This window comes from Paroedura picta, chromosome 1 (genome assembly GCF_049243985.1).
Source record: "Paroedura picta isolate Pp20150507F chromosome 1, Ppicta_v3.0, whole genome shotgun sequence".
Taxonomy (NCBI): Eukaryota; Metazoa; Chordata; class Lepidosauria; order Squamata; family Gekkonidae; genus Paroedura; species Paroedura picta.
The window spans coordinates 151550308-151567946 of record NC_135369.1 but is presented as its reverse complement, the minus strand read 5'-3'; the positions used below and the strand labels follow the sequence as shown (position 1 = coordinate 151567946).

At 48.7% G+C, this 17639-nt stretch overlaps 1 protein-coding gene across 2 annotated transcripts in view; it reads right to left on the bottom strand.

Annotated features, from left to right (window-relative positions):
• Positions 1-13288, bottom strand: part of ELOVL5 (ELOVL fatty acid elongase 5) — a 65931-nt gene extending 52643 nt beyond the window's left edge. Inside the window, exon 1 of one of the 2 annotated variants that reach the window (XM_077308911.1) lies at positions 13078-13288. The gene's annotated coding sequence lies outside the window, so the exon portion shown is untranslated. Of the gene's footprint in view, positions 1-10548; positions 10568-13077 lie in introns of those variants that run through there. The other variant, XM_077308921.1, reaches the window with a different exon arrangement.
• Positions 13289-17639: the final 4351 nt, after the last annotated feature.

Genomic DNA, 17639 nt, shown 5'->3' with positions numbered 1-17639 from the left:
GACTCCACTCAACTACTGCAAGTATTAGCAAGTCAAGATGCGAATACACAGAAGCTGGTTTCCTGCCTGAGTCAGATGCCGGCACACAGCCAGCAGGGCAGGAATGCCACAAGAGAACTACTAAGAGCCAGCTCACCATGTCCAAATCTGACCTGCACAGGCAGCCTCACCACATGTTCATAGTACAAAAAGGGGAACCTGCAGACACAAAACAATGTGCATGCACAGCTAATCCTCTTTATAAAAAGGAGAGGGCAGGGCAAGAGGATACCACTTTCGTGAGGAAACGCATGGCCTCATTTGCCTCTTGGGGAATTGGCAGGGTAAGATTATACCTGGGACCAGCTGAAACCATGTGGAAAGACCCGGGGACGTCCTTTGCACCTGGCAGTGTTGTGAACAAACAGCATCAACTCAAAACACCACTATGTAGCCGGAGGTGGACACGGAGGACTCTGATGGTAGGCTAGCCCAGGGGTAGTCAAACTGTAGCCCTCCAGATGTCCATGGACTACAATTCCCATGAGCCCCTGCCAGTGTAGTCCATGGACATCTGGAGGGCTGCAGTTTGACTACCCCTAGGCTAGAGTGCTCTGGTGAGGCCATCCATGGGATCAAGATGTTAGGGACATAAGGACCACCCTCCTAAAGATAGTAACAGTATCTGATTTCATTACAGTTTTATCACACAGGTTAAATAACGCTCTATTAAGATACCAAGAGGGAGGCTGGCCCATTATAGCAAAAGGGGTATTGCCTCACCCAGAATCAGCTGCCCCCAATTCCTGCCCACCTGCCTCCTTATTTACCAGCAAGGGGGAGGGAGGGAGGGGAACACTATCCTCCTCTATCGGTCTTCTCTTGGGGGGGGGGGGGAGAACTGGGCAAGCAAGTTCCCCTCCTACAAAAAGATTTGCATGAACTGCAGTTCTCAACCTGCCCCCCCCCCCCGAGGAAAAGAGAAGGGAAATGTCTTTGCGGGTGGAGGCAATTTCCCCCCTGCAGAAACAGGGAAGGGGGAACCCCCTAGGGAGAGGAAAGGAAAGGCTTAGTCAGTGGTTCTTACAGACCAGCAAGGGACTCCTGAGGACAACGGAGACCTTCATGCTGGCAAGCAAGCTGCACACTGACACCTAAGGAGGACGATAGGCATGGTCTGCCACAGCCTAACTGGGCGGCTGCTTTTGCTGACTGTTTTTCCTGCCTAAGGAAAAGTCTGCTTCTGCTTGGACAAGAGTTCTGAAACCTCCTGTCTGGTGCAAGGAGGAAAAGGGTAGACCTTGTTTTGCTGTTTGGTGGAGCCAGTGTGCTCTTCCTGGCTGGTGGTGCTCAATGAGCCTTTGGAACAAATTGCTATGAACTAGTCAAGGCAGTCAGTGCATTAACTGGCCGTTTGCTGAATTAAAACTATGTCTGTACAAAACAGAGATAAAAAGGTAAAGGTAAAGGTGCATCCCCTGTGCAAGCACCAAGTCATGTCTGACCCTTGGGGTGACATTTTCATGGCAGACTCAATATGGGGTGGCCTTACCAGTGCCTTCCCCAGTCATTACCGTTTACCCCCCAGCAAGCTGGGTACTCATTTTACCCACCTCGGAAGGATGGAAGGCTGAGTCAACCTTGAGCCAGCTGCTGGGATTGAACTCCCATCCTCATGGGCAGAGCTTCAGACTGCATATCTGCTGCCTTACAACTCTGCGCCACAAGAGGCTCTACAAACACAGAGATACACAGCCTTTAAAAAAAACCCACAGTTTACTTAGCAAATCTGTGCTGTAAGATTCATCCAGGCTACCATGCTAGTTAGTCACAATCAAGAATGTAGGTACTTTGCCTCCTTCTCATTATTTCAATGCATGCTTTGGGGATAAGTGGGCAGACCCAATTTTAACTGGATTAACTTGCACCTGATTAGCACGCTGAGCCGGTAATTAACATGCGCTGAGGCTCCACTGCCCCCTGAACTTCTCGGAACTTCCTGAGTTTGAGCAGAGCTTAAAGGAAGTACATTTTTGTATCATATATAGCAAGCCTCTTCTTGCAATTTTAACTCACACCCGTGTTTATCCGGAATCTGAAAAGCGAACTGAGAAGAGCGCTTGGGGATTCCAAGTGACCTCCGCTGTTGCACCTAGAAGCATGTTGAGCTAGTAATTAAAATAATAAAATCAGACTCCAGTGGCACCTTTAAGACCAACAAAGATTTATTCAGGGCAGGAGCTTTCGAGTGCAAGCAGACTATGATCTCCTGCCATTTGCAGGGAATATATAGCAAAAATGAATTCTGTTACATCAGTAGACTGTGTCACAACGAAATACAGCCAATGATAATCCTTTGTCAAAACAGCCAATCAGTCTACTGATGTAACAGAGTTGATTTTTTGCTATATATTCCCTGCCATGGAAGGAGATCATAGTCTGAGGAAGAGTGCTTGCACTCGAAAGCTCACACCCTGAATAGATCTTTGTTGGTCTTAAAGGTGCCACTGGACTCTGATTTTATTGCGCTACTTCAGACCAACACGGCTACCCATTTGAATCTAGTAATTAACATGTGTTGCACAAATTATTATTATTCAACTGAAATTTTTGGTTGGCATTTTCTCAAGGCATTTTGCTACATATGATCCTTTGCTACTCAAGAGGATGTGAAAAACACAGGAAAAACACAGCTTGGCCTCACGCTCACCTAGTGATGACCAGTCGGACTCTCTCTACTGCCTAACCAGGGTTTCCTGAAGGCCCTGGAAGAGCTTCCTGAATGGGTGGGAGTTACTTTTTATATATTTTTTAAAATGTGTTAGTTATTGGGTGATAAGACCATGTATGGTAATTTCAACCCACCCACCCCTCCCAAAATGGCCAGTGATTGGCCTGGAGGAGGTGGGGAGGGGAGCGGCCCCAGGTGGGCGTGTACACAGCTGTGCCTCCCAACCATATTCTGCAAGGTTGTGCCACTTCTGGGGTTTCTTGAAGCCTGAAGAATGTTTCAGGGGTTTCCTAATGATAAAAACGTTGAGAAAGATTGGCCTAATCCAAGCCTCCCATCTCAAGAACCAGCCTCAGCTCCTTCATTACATCCAGCAAGATGACCGTTAATCATGACAACCGGACGAGATAACAACAGTTAAGAACCATTCACACCGAGGTGGATGCAAACGGCCCTGATGAAGTTTGGGAGTTGTCATGCTCTGCAAGGTTTGCTTAAGATGCTGACCTTAAGCCAGCCGCCATGTCCTCTAAATGAACATCATGCCAGGCAGACCGCATCACATAAGCCTGCATGGCAGGCAGCTTTTTGTCTGCACTGATAAATTATTTGTACGCTTCCATTTCTAAGACTGGACTCTGTTCCAATCATTAGCGTAGCTTGCCTTCTTGGAGGATACAGGCTATAAAGCAAAACATCATAGGCTAAAACAACCATGTAACTTAGACTAATTAGTGACCAGGGCTGCCCAGCACTGTGTCTAAAAGAGTCAATCCTCATTCCAAGGCATTAGTGGCATGAAGTAAAACAGCTGCCTCTCATTTCTGTACTTTGTCAACTGAACAAAGGTGTCCGATATACAAGATGCATGTCCAGAAAGTAACGCACAGCCAGCAATCTTTTGTGTCGCAGTCGGGAATGAGAAAAGCATTACTACAGGGGGAGGAAAATGTTGTCCCTCTGCACAGAAGTAGAGAACAAACCACAGAAGCTACCAGGACAGCAAAGAGATGCAACAATTCATGGAACCATCAATCAAATGGGCAGACACTGGAGAGAAAGCTGAACCATGGGCCATTTTTGATCCCTCCCTTTCAGAGCCTGACGGGGAGAAAAACTGCTCTTTGGACTGCTTGAAAGCAAGAATCTGGCAATATTCTCCTCTCAGTGTTCCCTTCACATTACCTCAAGTCAACATGATTGGTAACACATATTTGCTGAGATAACAACTATCTGCATCCTCCACCAGAAAGAGCAGACAGTAGATCTGGGATGCCTCTTCTTGCAGGCCAGGCTTTCCCACAAGGCAACTGTGATAAGGAGCACTTGTTGTTGTTATGTGCGAAGTCGTGTCCGACCCATCGCGACCCCATGGACAATGATCCTCCAGGCCTTCCTGTCCTCTACCATTCCCCGGAGTCCATTTAAGTTTGCTCCTACTGCTTCAGTGACTCCATCCAGCCACCTCATTCTCTGTTGTCCCCTTCTTCTTTTGCCCTCGATCGCTCCCAGCATTAGGCTCTTCTCCAGGGAGTCCTTCCTTCTCATGAGGTGGCCAAAGTATTTGAGTTTCATGTTCAGGATCTGGCCTTCTAAGGAGCAGTCAGGGCTCATCTCCTCTAGGACTGACCGGTTTGTTCGTCTTGCAGTCCAAGGGACTTGCAAGAGTCTTCTCCAGCACCAGAGTTCAAAAGCCTCAATTCTTTGACGCTTGGCCTTCCTTATGGTCCAACTTTCACAGCCATACATTGCAACTGGGAAGACCATAGCCTTGACTAAACGCACTTTTGTTGGCAGGGTGATGTCTCTGTTTTTTAGGATGCTGTCTAGATTTGCCATAGCTTTCCTTCCCAGGAGCAAGCGTCTTTTAATTTATTTGCTGACGTCCCTATCTGTAATGATCTTGGAGCCCAGGAAAATAAAATCTGTCACTACCTCCATTTCTTCCCCATCTATTTGCCAGGAGTTGAGAGGGCCGGATGACATGATCTTAGTTTTCTTGATGTTGAATTTCAAGTCAACTTTGCACTCTCCTCCTTCACCCGCATCAAGAGACTCTTTAGTTTCTCTTTGCTTTCTGCCATTTGAAACACTACAAGGCGCTTAAGGTGTTTGAGAGCAATATTGACAGCTTCAACAACAGGTCTGGATGGGGCTCCTCGGCAAAGTAGAATCCACTGGTATTAACAGCAAGGAAGGATACACTCAAGATTCCGACTAGAGATATTCTGTTCAATCCCTTGTGTTGGAGCGAACCAAACAGCTGTTCTTTGCGGTCCAGTAACTGCATCCTTCCGATTTTTAAAAAAAATTAATAATGGAAACATGTTTTGCTTAGACAGACATTAACAGTTCCCTTTCAAGAACAGTATCCATGTGTTCAAAGCTAACATGGACCACTTTCCACCAGGTTCAACGCTGTTGGAAAGGCTTGGGGAGGGGGGATGCTGTTTCCCCACAGCATCATGGTACATTGCCCAGTTTTTGCTGACTTTTCCCAAATGTGCTTTGCTGTCCCAAATGTGCTTTGCTGTCAAGTCCTCGGAAAGACTGCAGTGAAGTCTGGACAGCTGCCATGGGGGTAGGCCATTACAGCCATTTTCTCTGACAATGTCCCCACTGCAGCCATTTCCTCCCCACCCCCCACCACCACTGTGGAGCTTTGAGGGGGGCAATCAATTACTGAATATTATTGGTCCCATGAGCCTGTCTTATACCGACTCAGACCACTGGTCCATCAAGGTCAATACTGTCTACTCAGATTCTCCAGGCTGTTACGGCAGAGGTCTTTCACCTCACTTGCCACCTGAGCCTTTCCTCTAGAGATGCCAGGGATTGGACCTGGAGCCTTCTGCATGCCAAGCAGATGATCTACCAATGAGCCATGGCCCTTCCCTACATCATATCAATATACTACTTTAAAAAAAACAGGATGTGTAACCAGTTCTCTGCATTCCCAGATTTCATTTTTATAAAAATTAAGGCTCCAGCTTCATCCATTGGAAAGATATGAAAAGAAAGGTATGTCTTCACAAGGAAAGGGATTAGAGCAGCCATATTTAACCTTTTGACCATGGAGAAGCCCTCGAGATATTTTTCAAGCTTTGAGGAGCCACGAAACAGGGCCAGAAATGTGGTCTAGTCCTTTAAGGCAGGATGTAGGGAAAAGGCCTGGGAGCCACCAGGAAGCTCCCACGGTGCCTCAGGGAACACGGGTTGGGAACCCTCAGCCTAGGGACTTTTGAAAAAATGAAAGCCGAGGATTCGGCAAACCTGTGACACTTATTGTTTTAACAGTATATCACTATAATGATGTTCATTTTTTTAAAAAACTGACAAAACCTCAATGGCCGGGGGGGGGGGGGGTTCACTACCAAGGGACCAGCCCAGAGAACACTGTCATGTGGAAGTCCTCACTGCCCCCATCCAGTCCTGGCAGCCATAGGAGTCACAGGCCTGTTCCCATTTGGAAGCCACCACAGTTCTACTGGTGTCAGATAGCAGGATAGACAAACATACAGGCTCATAGTTAGCTCAGCACTTTTTACTTATTTAGATGCGGGGAGGGGGGGAGATGCTTCTCCAAGGACCTGCCCAAAGTAACTGATAAAGGAAAAATAATTAAAATCTAGCAATTTTTAAAAAACCTTAACAATAGACCCTGACAACTTTTAATAGCAGTTTCCAGATTAAAGTAGCATTTTAAAAAAATGACCCTGATAATTCAGGCTTTCTCAACCAGGGTTTCTAGACGGCCCTGGAAGGGTTTCCTGAATGGGGTGGGAGTTAATTTGTAAATATTTTTAAATTTGTCAAACCTTTACTGAATGGTATGACCACATATGGTTGTGTCGACCTGGCCGCCCCATGGCCAATGATCAGCCTAGATGGTGTGGGAAGGAGGGGGCCCAGGTGGGCATACATACAGCTGTGCCTTCCAACCATGTTCTGCACAACTGCAACACTTCTGGGGTTTCTCTGCTGAAGAAGCCCTGTCTCGTGTTGCAACATGCCTCACTTCCAAAGGCAGGGGCCCAGAGAGCATGGCTTGTCAGCCACAGCTAGTGGGCTGGGCAATATGGGGGAAGACAGTCCTTTTGAAGTAGCCTTGCCCCAAGGCACTTAGGGCTTTAACAGAAAGAACCAACACCTCAAATAGTGCCTAGAAACAAACAGGCAACCAGTGCAGATCTTTTAGCACGGAGGTGATAAGATTCCAGTAATATGCCTCTGACAATAGCCTGAAGGACAGTGCTTGCACTTGAAAGCTCACACCTTGTATAAATCTTTGTTGGTCTTAAAGGTGCCACTGGACTCTGATTTTGTTTTGCTGTGCCTCTGACAATAGCTTGGCTCGTGCATTCTGGACGAAATGTCCAGGCCATTTTCAAAAGGGATCTCCACATAAAGCACATTACAGTAATCTAAATTGGACGTAATCACAGCACAGATCACTGAGGCCAGATCACTCTTTGAAAAATGGCCACAGCTGGTATATTAGCCAAAGCTGATAAAAGGCCCTCAATGCCTTTAATTGAAGGCTCAAAAGCTGGTTTCCCTCCTGAATGCATGATGTGAATCTTTCAACAGCAGTGACTTAAGTAATCCCTATTTGAGTTAATGGAAAACTCCAGATGACTTCTCTGAGCCATGTAGGAGGACAAAGTTTCACATAAATCAGTAGCCCAGCTTCAGGGGTATGTAAACCTATGCAAAGGTGAAAACCTGCCCTGAGCCTCAGGGGAGGGCGGTATATAAATATCATCAATAATAGTAATGATAATAATTTAAAAATATCAAGATGTGTAGCATCTCTCAGTCCCCACGTCTGCATAAGTGGGAATTTTGGTGATGCAATGGGCATTCTGCACTAACATATCTCCCGTACACAAACAACTAACCAATAACGAAGTAGGAAGGGAAAACAGACATTTTGTCAGGCTTTCCACCACAGGCACCCAGAAACAATGGCCCACTGCTGCTGCAGGATAAGACACCCACACCAAAATGGGGCCTCCCTGGGAATGTGTGCCCATATTCTCAAGCTACAACCCTTGAATGTCCTCTGCATATTCCCACTAAATGCTCCCATGAGACGGCTAGTCCAAGACGGGTATAAAAATCGAAATATCCTTATCCATCCATGGTTCCTCTATATATTTGTGAAACAGCCTGGGGGGGTAGAACGTGCCTGGCTGTCCAAGTTGGAATATTTATTTATTATATTTATAATAAATATATTTATTTATAAAGCTGGCTGCATCTTGATTGGCCCTGCACCTGCAGCTCCCGCCCTCCATCCCTGGACTCTAGCCTCTTTGCTCTCCGACACGTCTCAGTGCCTGGAGCCAGCAGCAGTTAAGGGGAGAGGGCCCAGGGCAAAGGGTCATGGTAGAGGGCCTGCTAATGAGGGGCTCCTAGCCTGCTAGGCTGAGCCTGCTAACTGCCTGCTACAGAGCTTTGTCCCGGGCCTGCTAACAAGCTGGCCAGCCTCCGCCTGGCCCACTTGATCCGCTGCAAGCTGTGGCTCAAAGCCACCTTAAGCTGCCTGGCCAGAGGCCAGGGGAGGGGACCCTTTCAAGGCACCTTCTTAGGAACGGGTTTTGAAGTTCGTAAATAAATTAAATCCATTACTAGAGCATCCCCCCCCCCCCCCCACTTCCAATATGCGAGCCAGATACTCGATCAACAGTCCTCTCAATTTCCAACGGATATGGGAAGCACAACCATCTTTACTGGTGAGTGTGTAGCATTCTTCTTGTGATAAATTGCATCCTCAAGAACCAGGCCCAGGGCATATGCAAATGGAAAACTAGGACCTACAGTGCTACTTCAAACATACCGGATGGAATTACTTTATATTTTTACCTTAGGGACTATCCATGGGCAAATGTGCCTGGGGCATGTGGAGAAAAAACAGCAGCATGCTCTTGACACAAATACTTACCAAATCCAAACGAGCACCTAATGGCAGGTATTGTCTGCTGCAGCATACTTTACTATTCTAACATTATATAGAAGGTGTGACATTGGTGAGTCTGTGCGACACTGGAGAGAGGTAGCATTCTTGTTAAATGGCTGCCTGGTTGCCTCTATAGAGGCAACCAGGCAGCCATTTAATAAGAATGCAACCTCTCTCCAATGTCACAGAGACACCTAAGGAAACCTATAGCAGCCATGTCTAGTGGGAAACCAGTTGCTCCTAATGTTGAGCTGCCATGTAGAGTCTGCCCTGCTTTCAAGGAACACAGAACAGCAAGCACAACACACGTTTTATTTTCATAATCATATATTTCATAATTGTAGGGTAATTAGGCAGTAAGTCACCACAGCAATCATCATAACCAAGGAGATATTCACATGCAGATCTCCACCATGTGCTAAAGGCTGTTTACCATTCAGCACCAAATATGATACTGTGCTCCAGTTTGGACTGGGGCAATGGAGCTTGGGAAGTGTTCCTCTAGATGCTGGTAATTAAAACAGTCCCTGTTCTTAAATCCAGGAAGAAAAAACAGACAGGAATCATCTTTGTTCCACACAACCCCTCCAGCACCACCACTCCACTACCCCGGTTTCAGAAAAACAGCCTGAGGATCCAAAGGAGAATCGAGTTACTTCCTGCTGGTGAAACTGTACATACATATCCTCCTTTGCAATTGCTACTGCCCTTCAAAAAATATTGCCTCATGTGGTTTGGTCCCAAATAACTTGAGCCTCTGCTAATGGATCAGCCTTGCAAAGAATTTGTTCAGCAGTTGAAAATTCTGGAACTTCCAGTGCTACTCAAAACTCAACATCATTTAATTTTGGGGCAGAAATATTCAAGGCTTTTATAGCACTTAAGTCGATCAATAGGTATTTTGATGCAACTTTTAATATACATATTTCAATCTCTAATGGGCTGCGTATCTGAAAAGAGGCTTGGAGAGTGGACTTCCTGAGTGTCATTGTGAGCTGTGCCCTGATGTTTCTGGGAAGTGTGAAGGGGCTACAGGGCCAAAAAGGACTCAACCAGAGCCAGGCCCTTTTCGACCCTGAAGGTGACCTGGTGGAACACTCTCCCAAATGCGATCAGAGCCCTGCGGGATCTTGAACAATCCAGCAAAAAGGTTGCAACACTCTTTCCTGTTCTGCTGCTAGTTGCATCTTCCAGGTTTTGTTAGTTGCATTTGGGATTTGCATTTGTGGCTGCAAGCATCAGCAGCTGTCCCCTCCTATCAGCGCGGCCAAGGAAGCCTCGCATAACTGGGCTCTTTGTGTCAAAGACGGCATAAAATGAGGTGATGTCACCATGCTGGTTGTCACGCCATTTAATAATCAAGGATCAGTGATAACCAAAAATAAGTAAAAACAAGTTAAAAATGACTCCAAACCCACACTGACCAAAGATTTTAGTTTCTGCGCCCCCCCCCCCGCCCCCAATCTCATTCAGGGGTGGGTTATTCAGATAGTATAATTCAGAGGCTTTCAATTTTCTAGCTAATGTGGCAACATGTCTCCCATTCGGGGCTTTAATCTACACTGTTCAATTATTTAGGTTTTAATATCTCTATTGTAAGTTTAGGAAAGGAAGTTTTCATATTTTGTAAAACTGTCTGATCATGCAAATCTCAAGAAGTAAACCTTGTACAAATAAAAATTCTCTTATCTTGACAGTATTTCTATATTTGCATATTTTTCTCCAGCATGGCGTAGTGCCAGACTCTAATCTGGAGAATCAGGTTTGATTCACCACCCCCTCCACATGCAGCCATATGAATGACCTTGGGCTACTCACAGTCCTCTTAGAGCTGTTCTCAGAGCAGGTCTGTTAGAGCTCTCTCAGTTCCACCTACCTCACAGGGTGTCTGTTGTGGGGAAGCAAGGGGAAAGGTTGGGACGCCTTCAAATAGTGAAAATCGGGATATTAAGAAACTCAGCTCTTCTTTTTCTTCTTCAATAAAAAAAATTCCAGGGCAATCTTTACAATCACCCAAGTGGAAAGTAAATATCACTCCTGTTTCACAATTACTTTTGGGTTTTCCTGCCTCCTCTCAGGCACATCAGTAGATGGTCACAGCCACCAGATTTTACTGAACACTTCTGTGATATAAGAGACTTTTCCCTGTGAAGACAGAAAAGTAGTGTTTTCTAATACTTTGTCTACCCAAATTACTTTCAAGGAAATGAATGTCTCCCTCTGTTCTTGGCTGAAAGTGGATGTTGCTTGGGAAGGTGCACATTTCCCTTTTTCTATTGCAATAATTCATAATATGGGGTGGGATAAAGGTCTTCCTAGGGGGCAATCAGAACACATGGAAGCAAATAGGGGGCAACTGGAATTTTTTGGCTGCCTCTTCACTTCACCTACTTCTGGGTAGCCAGCAAAGGAGAGCTGTTTTATACTATTGACTCCCATAAAGTTTCTGATGGTAGAAAACCAAATTCTCCCAGCTGCATTTCACCCACAAACTTTCCTGCTTTTGAGATTGCCTACCTGGCTCTGCTGGTCCACATAACACTAACCTCAAGCCTTGACTGTTGCAAGATTTTACAGGGGGCTGTTCTTGAAAACTGCATAGAAACTAGACGTTGCACAGAATGAGGCAGATTGTTTATAACTGGGGTCTGGTGGTAGAGAACATACTACTCTGGTTTCACAGTCACTGCACTAGTTACCTAAAATATTCCCACAGTCAAGTTAAAAACTACCATTTTATAGTTTACAGGTTCCTTGTGTGATCCCCCCCCCCATGATTCTGAAATGAAGATAGTATTTTTATTTTTAAAAAATAACAGCAGGGAAAACTTTGAGTAGTATACCTTGAACCTTCATGTTTGTGGTTTTTAGCATCCTACACTCTGGAATTAGGAATGATTCAGAATGCCTGATGACTAGCTGCCCAAGGACCATGCTCACTCCACCCCTCAACAAGGGCAGTTTAGGACTACAAAAGTTCCTCATATGTCACCAGCACATTTTGAAGCCATTCCTGTTTTTATTAAACGAGTCCCAGGACTACATTCATTACAGTTCTAAATGCTCTTTTCAAATAGGGTTGTTAGCCAGCAAGCAGGCTGTAAGCAAAAGAGATTGTTGATCGTAACACCAAATGAGACAAGACACAATGCTTTCCTGTCAGGAAGGGAAAAGCTGGGCTATCCTGATGACTATAAATGAATTTTGTGGATGGACCCTTACGGTTACCCCCATGAAACGAGATAACAACAGCTTCAATTCTTAGAGAACACATTCCAAATGACTCCCCCCTTTCTTTTTTGGCAGGCACCCAGTTCGATTCTCCCTTTTAACTTGTGGTGGACATTTATCACTGAAGGGTCATAATCCCCAGCAGAACCCCTCCTGCTCCAGGGCATCGCTTTCTGAGTACTTCTCAAAACTTCCAAGGAAGGGAAACTACAGTTAAGTGCAGAATTAAAGTTCGGGTCCAACCTCCTGCCCCTAAATGCAGATCACATGCATATCCCTGCAAGCCTCCTACTTGTGCTCAGAAAAAAAAGGAATCTGCGGATACATCCCTCACAACCGGGGCTTCCCGGTCGTTAGCACAGTAAAAGGGCTGTGGCGGGTCACTTTTTTCCAACCCTGAAGGAGATCCCACTGTTTCTCAAAGAAGCATGATGGGCGCAGGCCCCACCGTGCATCCACCTTGCCTCTGCGCGATCCTCGACGAGCGGAGAAGAGCCAGGCTCGGCCTCCCAAGTGACAGCCCCCCCCCCTGGGGCCATAACGCCTTCCGGCCCGCAGGCCTTGCAGGGAGGGCGCTGGGGCAGGACGCGGCAGCAGCTGGCGCGCGACCTGCAAACTTACTCCCGCTCGGGCCGCCCGCGGGCAATAACGGGCCGGCGAGGGCAGGGCGGATGCACGTGGAGCCGCGCTCGGGCGCCGGCGGGCCCGGAGGAAGTGCTCCGGAGAACGGGCGAGAGCGCCGCGCGGAGCCGCGCGCCCCGATTTGCATGGAAGGCTGCCTGGAAACAGCGCCCGGCCCCCGCCCCCCGCCCCAGCAGCCCCCTCAGCAGCCAGCGGCGCCTGTCAGCGGCGCCCAGCCAACCACCGGCCGCTCCTGGCCGAGAGAGAGAGAGAGAGCCGGCGACCCCGCGCGCATCTCCGCCAGCCCACGGGGGGCTCCGGGGCGGACCGGCCTCGCCCGCTCCAAGGCGGAAGGGAAAGGAAGGGAAGGGAGCGCGCTCTGCCGCTCGCCCGACAAGGGCGGGCAAACCGGGGGGGGGGGGGAGAGAGCGAGAAGGGGAGCGAGCATCCGCCCTGCACAGCAACAGCTGGCCGCCCGCCCGCCGCCCAGACCGCCCGCTTCGGGGGCGAGAGTTGCCGCGAGGGCCCGGCGCGGCCCGAGCCGCTGCCTTACCTTGTTGCCGGACTTCCCGGGGGCGAGGGGTCCCCGGCACAGCGAGCGGGAGCGGGCGGGCGGGCGGGCGGCGGCGAGGTAGCGGCAGCAGAAAGCAGCCCGGCTCAGTCACGCTGCAGAGGCGGGGAAGGGAAGTGGCAGGGGCGGGGTCGTAGCCTCGGGCTCCGGCGCCGCTCGACAGGGAGGGAGGGAGGAGAAGGGAAGGAGGCGAGAGAGCGCGATTCCCAGACTAAATTGTGGGCTGATTGTGACGTCACGGGAGGCCGCTCGGAAGAGGTCTGGCAAGGGGCGAGCATGACGTCATGGTGCCCGGGCAGAGGACCCGCCGGAGCCCGACTGGCTCTTGGGCGCTCCCAGCCAGCCCGTGGGCCACTTTCTTGGCCATGAAGTTCGGGGGGGTGCGGAGGGGGTCATCGCAGAAGAGCCCGAAACGATACAGAGGAGCTCTGGGGCACACTAGAGGGAGGTCCGATTTCATTGTGCTAGAAACTTTCGTGAATTAGGCTACGAGGACACCCGATCCTGGGTGGACGTCAGCACGCCGCCACCCTCCGCGGCATAGGATTGCGCGCCACTCTGAATAGGATCGGAGATTTCCTGAAGAGGCGAGTCCCTTCCACGGAGCTGGTTTCACTTTCAATTAACTCTGCATCAGTCGGAGGGGGGGTGTCCTTCCCCCCCCCCCTTATCCAACTGATGCAGAGGGCGCAAGCCGTTGCCTCTTGACCCAGGAGTAGGTCTTACGGGACCCGACAAACGCGCACACGCCATCAGGCGGCACCGGATAAGCGGCCAACCCCCCGCGGCTCTACTTCGGGACAGCCACTGACCAGCTCCAAGGGGCGCTGCCGAAAGTTTGCGCTCTCCCGGGGCGGCCACCTCTCGGAAGGCTCTGGCAGGGCCCCGGGGCGAGGAAAAGCAGAGAGCTACGATAACGGGGACGCGTGTGTCTCCCCTTCCTCCACTCATCCCAATCCAGTTACTCGCGAGTAAGCTCGCGCTGGCTAACGCGCTTTCAACGCCCAGCTGCCAAAGCGTATCATCCGACGTGTGCGGGATGGGCCGGGCCTTTACTTCGCACTTTGTGCTTCCGAGCGTGTCCCGCCGCCGCTGACGCTGCCGGCATAGGGCCTGAGGGTGCGGGGGAGGGGTCGGGGTGCGCAGGTGCCGGCAGGACCCGCGGGAGCGGAGGCTTGTGCCAGCTGCCCTTTGGTTCCGGAGCCCCGCGGGGTGAGCTCGGGCCACGGCCGTCTCTTTCCCCGCCGGATACGGGGGGGGGGGCGGCCCATCCTTTGCTGGGAGCCTCCCTCGCGCGGTCGGGGGCGGCTCCAGCCGCGCTCACTTTTGTTTCGCTTCCCCACTGGCGGGTCACCCCATGAAGCCGGCGGCGGAGGTGGCCAATCAGAGCCGCGAGGGGGCGGTGCCGAGGAGGGATCTGCGACGAGGGTCGGGACGGGACGACCATTCCCCCCCCCCCCCCGGGTCACCCAGCGGCCTGGGGCAGGCTGGGTGCTCCGTGCTAGTGGTTGGGCCGCTGGTGAGTGGGGAGGAAAGGAGCCCGGTCTGTGTGTGGAATCTAAAAGGGTGCCATCATTTCCAAGATGTCTCTCCACCACTTTTTTTTTTTTTTTAAAAACCACCAACTAAAATGGAGGAATGCTTTCTAGTGTCAGGTCTAGGAGTGAAACTATTCAGTGTGGCACAGAGAATTATTCAATAAATCTGCAGGGAAAAGCCCTTTGAAAACAAAGACACCAGAAACCTTCTGAGTTACACAGAGCTATTATACATAGATTAATGAAGAGTCCTGTAAGTAAGCTGTGACAGTGTGTGTGCTGGACAGCCACCAGGAATCTGGCTGGAACAGAATATTCTCAAGACAACTACCAGCCCAAGTTAATTGGCCTCTAAAAAATGCAGCCAAGAAGAACTTCAGATTCCTTTCTCAGACCAGCAAACTGCCTGGTGAAGTCCACAAAGCGGAGCTCCTCAGTCCCCACAGGATTCAGGGAAGGTTTTGTGTGCAAATTCTTTAGAGGGGCTGGCGTCCTCGCCCAAAGGCCCAGGGCAGGATACAAGACCCTTGTGCGTCACCACAGTCCCTCTGTCGGGTTCAGGGTCACTTGTGGCGGTTTCAATCACCACAATCTCCCTCCTGTGCAAACACAACTCTCTCTTCCCATGCGAAATCAGCTCTTTTCCTGCTGGACCTGTTGCTGACTGCAATGAAACAGAAGGGTCAGAGTCCCCAGACAACACCACAGTCAGGTGAAGGGAGCGGACATCATTTAGATAAGATCACCTGTTTAAACGATTAGAGAGAGATTTCCGATGGGCAATTAACAGCGGAGTGAACATGCTTCCGTATGTCTACAAATGAAAAAGTTACAAACTGCTCCTCTGAGAAAGTGCAGTTTTCCAAAACAGTCCCCATTTTTACAGACTTTCTCCAACCACTCCTAGATGAGATCAAATTTTAAACACCCCTCTTAAACTGCTAATTTTTAACTCAATCTAATTGCTGTTCAATCTCATACACACACACAATCCACTGCCGTGCAGAAGAAAGCCAGAACTGCGGGGCCGCTACCAACAATGTCCTGCAATGAGCCTTTGCTCAGTGCCTGCAAAGTAATGCCAGGAGGCTTTGAGAGCAATCCTAAACAGGTCTCCCCCCAAGCGGGCCTTCTGTTATTCAATCAGCCTTACTCTCAGAAAAGTGCCAGTAGGATTGCAACCTGACAGTGCAGTTCTAAAGGCACCTTCCTGGGAGTAAGGCCCACACGGGATAGACCGAAGTAGATTTCAGACTTTCGGGTTGCTCCCTTATGACCAAATGTTAGTCTCTTAAACTTGTTCTGACCAAGCGGTTCAGAGCTTTTAGGGTCAAAATCGGCAACTTCAATTCTGCTTGGGAGACAGGATATCAAGGGTCTAGGGCTGATACAAGAGCTGGCATCCTTGCCCATCCCATGAAGAGGAAAGCTACAGACTTGCACTTCTGGCAGATTCTGAGCAGTTACCCAGGCCGGCCTGCTCCAGAACACATCACAGAGGAAACACTGATCTGGGGCGGAGGGGAGCTTGCTGCCGACAGGCCAGATGACAACAATAAAGACTGCAGGATGCCGTCTGACTCGGCAGCTGGCGATCTGATCCCTAACCCGTTACGACGGCCATCTACTGCGGTCTGCAAATTGGCCATCATCAGTGACAGTGACAGTTTCAGCGCAGGATTTGTGGGGAGGCTGAGGTAGAGAGCGGCTGCCTGTTCTGGGCTGCTGTGAGCAAAGAGCCGGGTGACCTTCAGGACTGGTATTGGTCGTGAAGTCATTTTGCTGATTTGGAGGACTCTTTTGATGTATGAAATAAATGAGTACTGAAGGAGTATTTCCATTAGCACCGCAATTATGAAGTGTTCTTCAGAGTCAGCTCTCGGCCAGACTCTCTCCATCATGTCTCCCTGCTTGATGATATTAAATTACACATTGGTGAGAGTCCAGGGTTTATCTGCCAGATTTCATATTGGATTGGAATGATCATTAGAGAGCTCTTCATTAAATAACCCAGGATCCATTAATAGTGATTCTCGGTGTAGGATATAAATCCTAGAAAGCTCTTCCTTAAAAATGAAGGCTTGATTTTTAAAATTTGGGTTTCAGGATTCAAGGCTCAGTTGACAATTTTTGTGTCTACTATGGTTTGATTCAAAAGTCGGAGCTTCTTTTTATGGATTTTTATGCACATTAATATTAAAACTGGTGCCCGTTTTTGTGCGCACATGGTGTAAAATGCTGCCCAATGTAAGAATTAAATTAAAATGGCATATAGTTTTTATAAATGTTGCCATTCAAACAAATGAAGTGCAAAAACCAGCCAAGGGCACAGGCAGGTCAAAAACACAATATATATATATATGAAAACTAAATGGAAAAAAAATGGCATATTCACACACCCCTAAGCCCAGTTCACAGTTCTGCATGTACAACACTTCCTTTCTTCTTCATGTCAGTGGACTCGGTAACGCTGATATGCCAGGGAATGTGCCTGCAGAGCTCTCTTCTGCTGAAATTAGCGGGCAGTTCTTGAAGGTGAGGGACACACGGGGCATTCCAGAGCATCATGACCACAAGAAACCATCAGGAGACTGCAATTTTAGGAAAGAAGAGTGACAGTAGCAATAGTTTACTTGACTTGTGCATAGAAGTGCTATTTATACATCCGTCCCTTCTTTCGTCTTCAGCAATGTTCATTTTTATGACATGCAAAACATTTGTTTTAAGACAAAAAAAGGAAGAAGTAAAAAAATCCATCACAGCCAGCTGGTGCAAAATGCAAAAACTCATTTCCTGAAAGTTAAAAAAGGAGGAAACAAAATGAACATTCCATCTTTTGTATGGAGTCCTGGACCCAGTTCCATGCAATGCTGACTACCTATGCAGCTCTTCCACTTGGGCCCATGGATGCGAGTGACCCTCTTTTCTCTAATGAGCCCATGTGCATTAAGATGTTTGGCTGAGGCCCTATTCCAGATATCATCAGGCCAGGAAGTGAGATCGGCC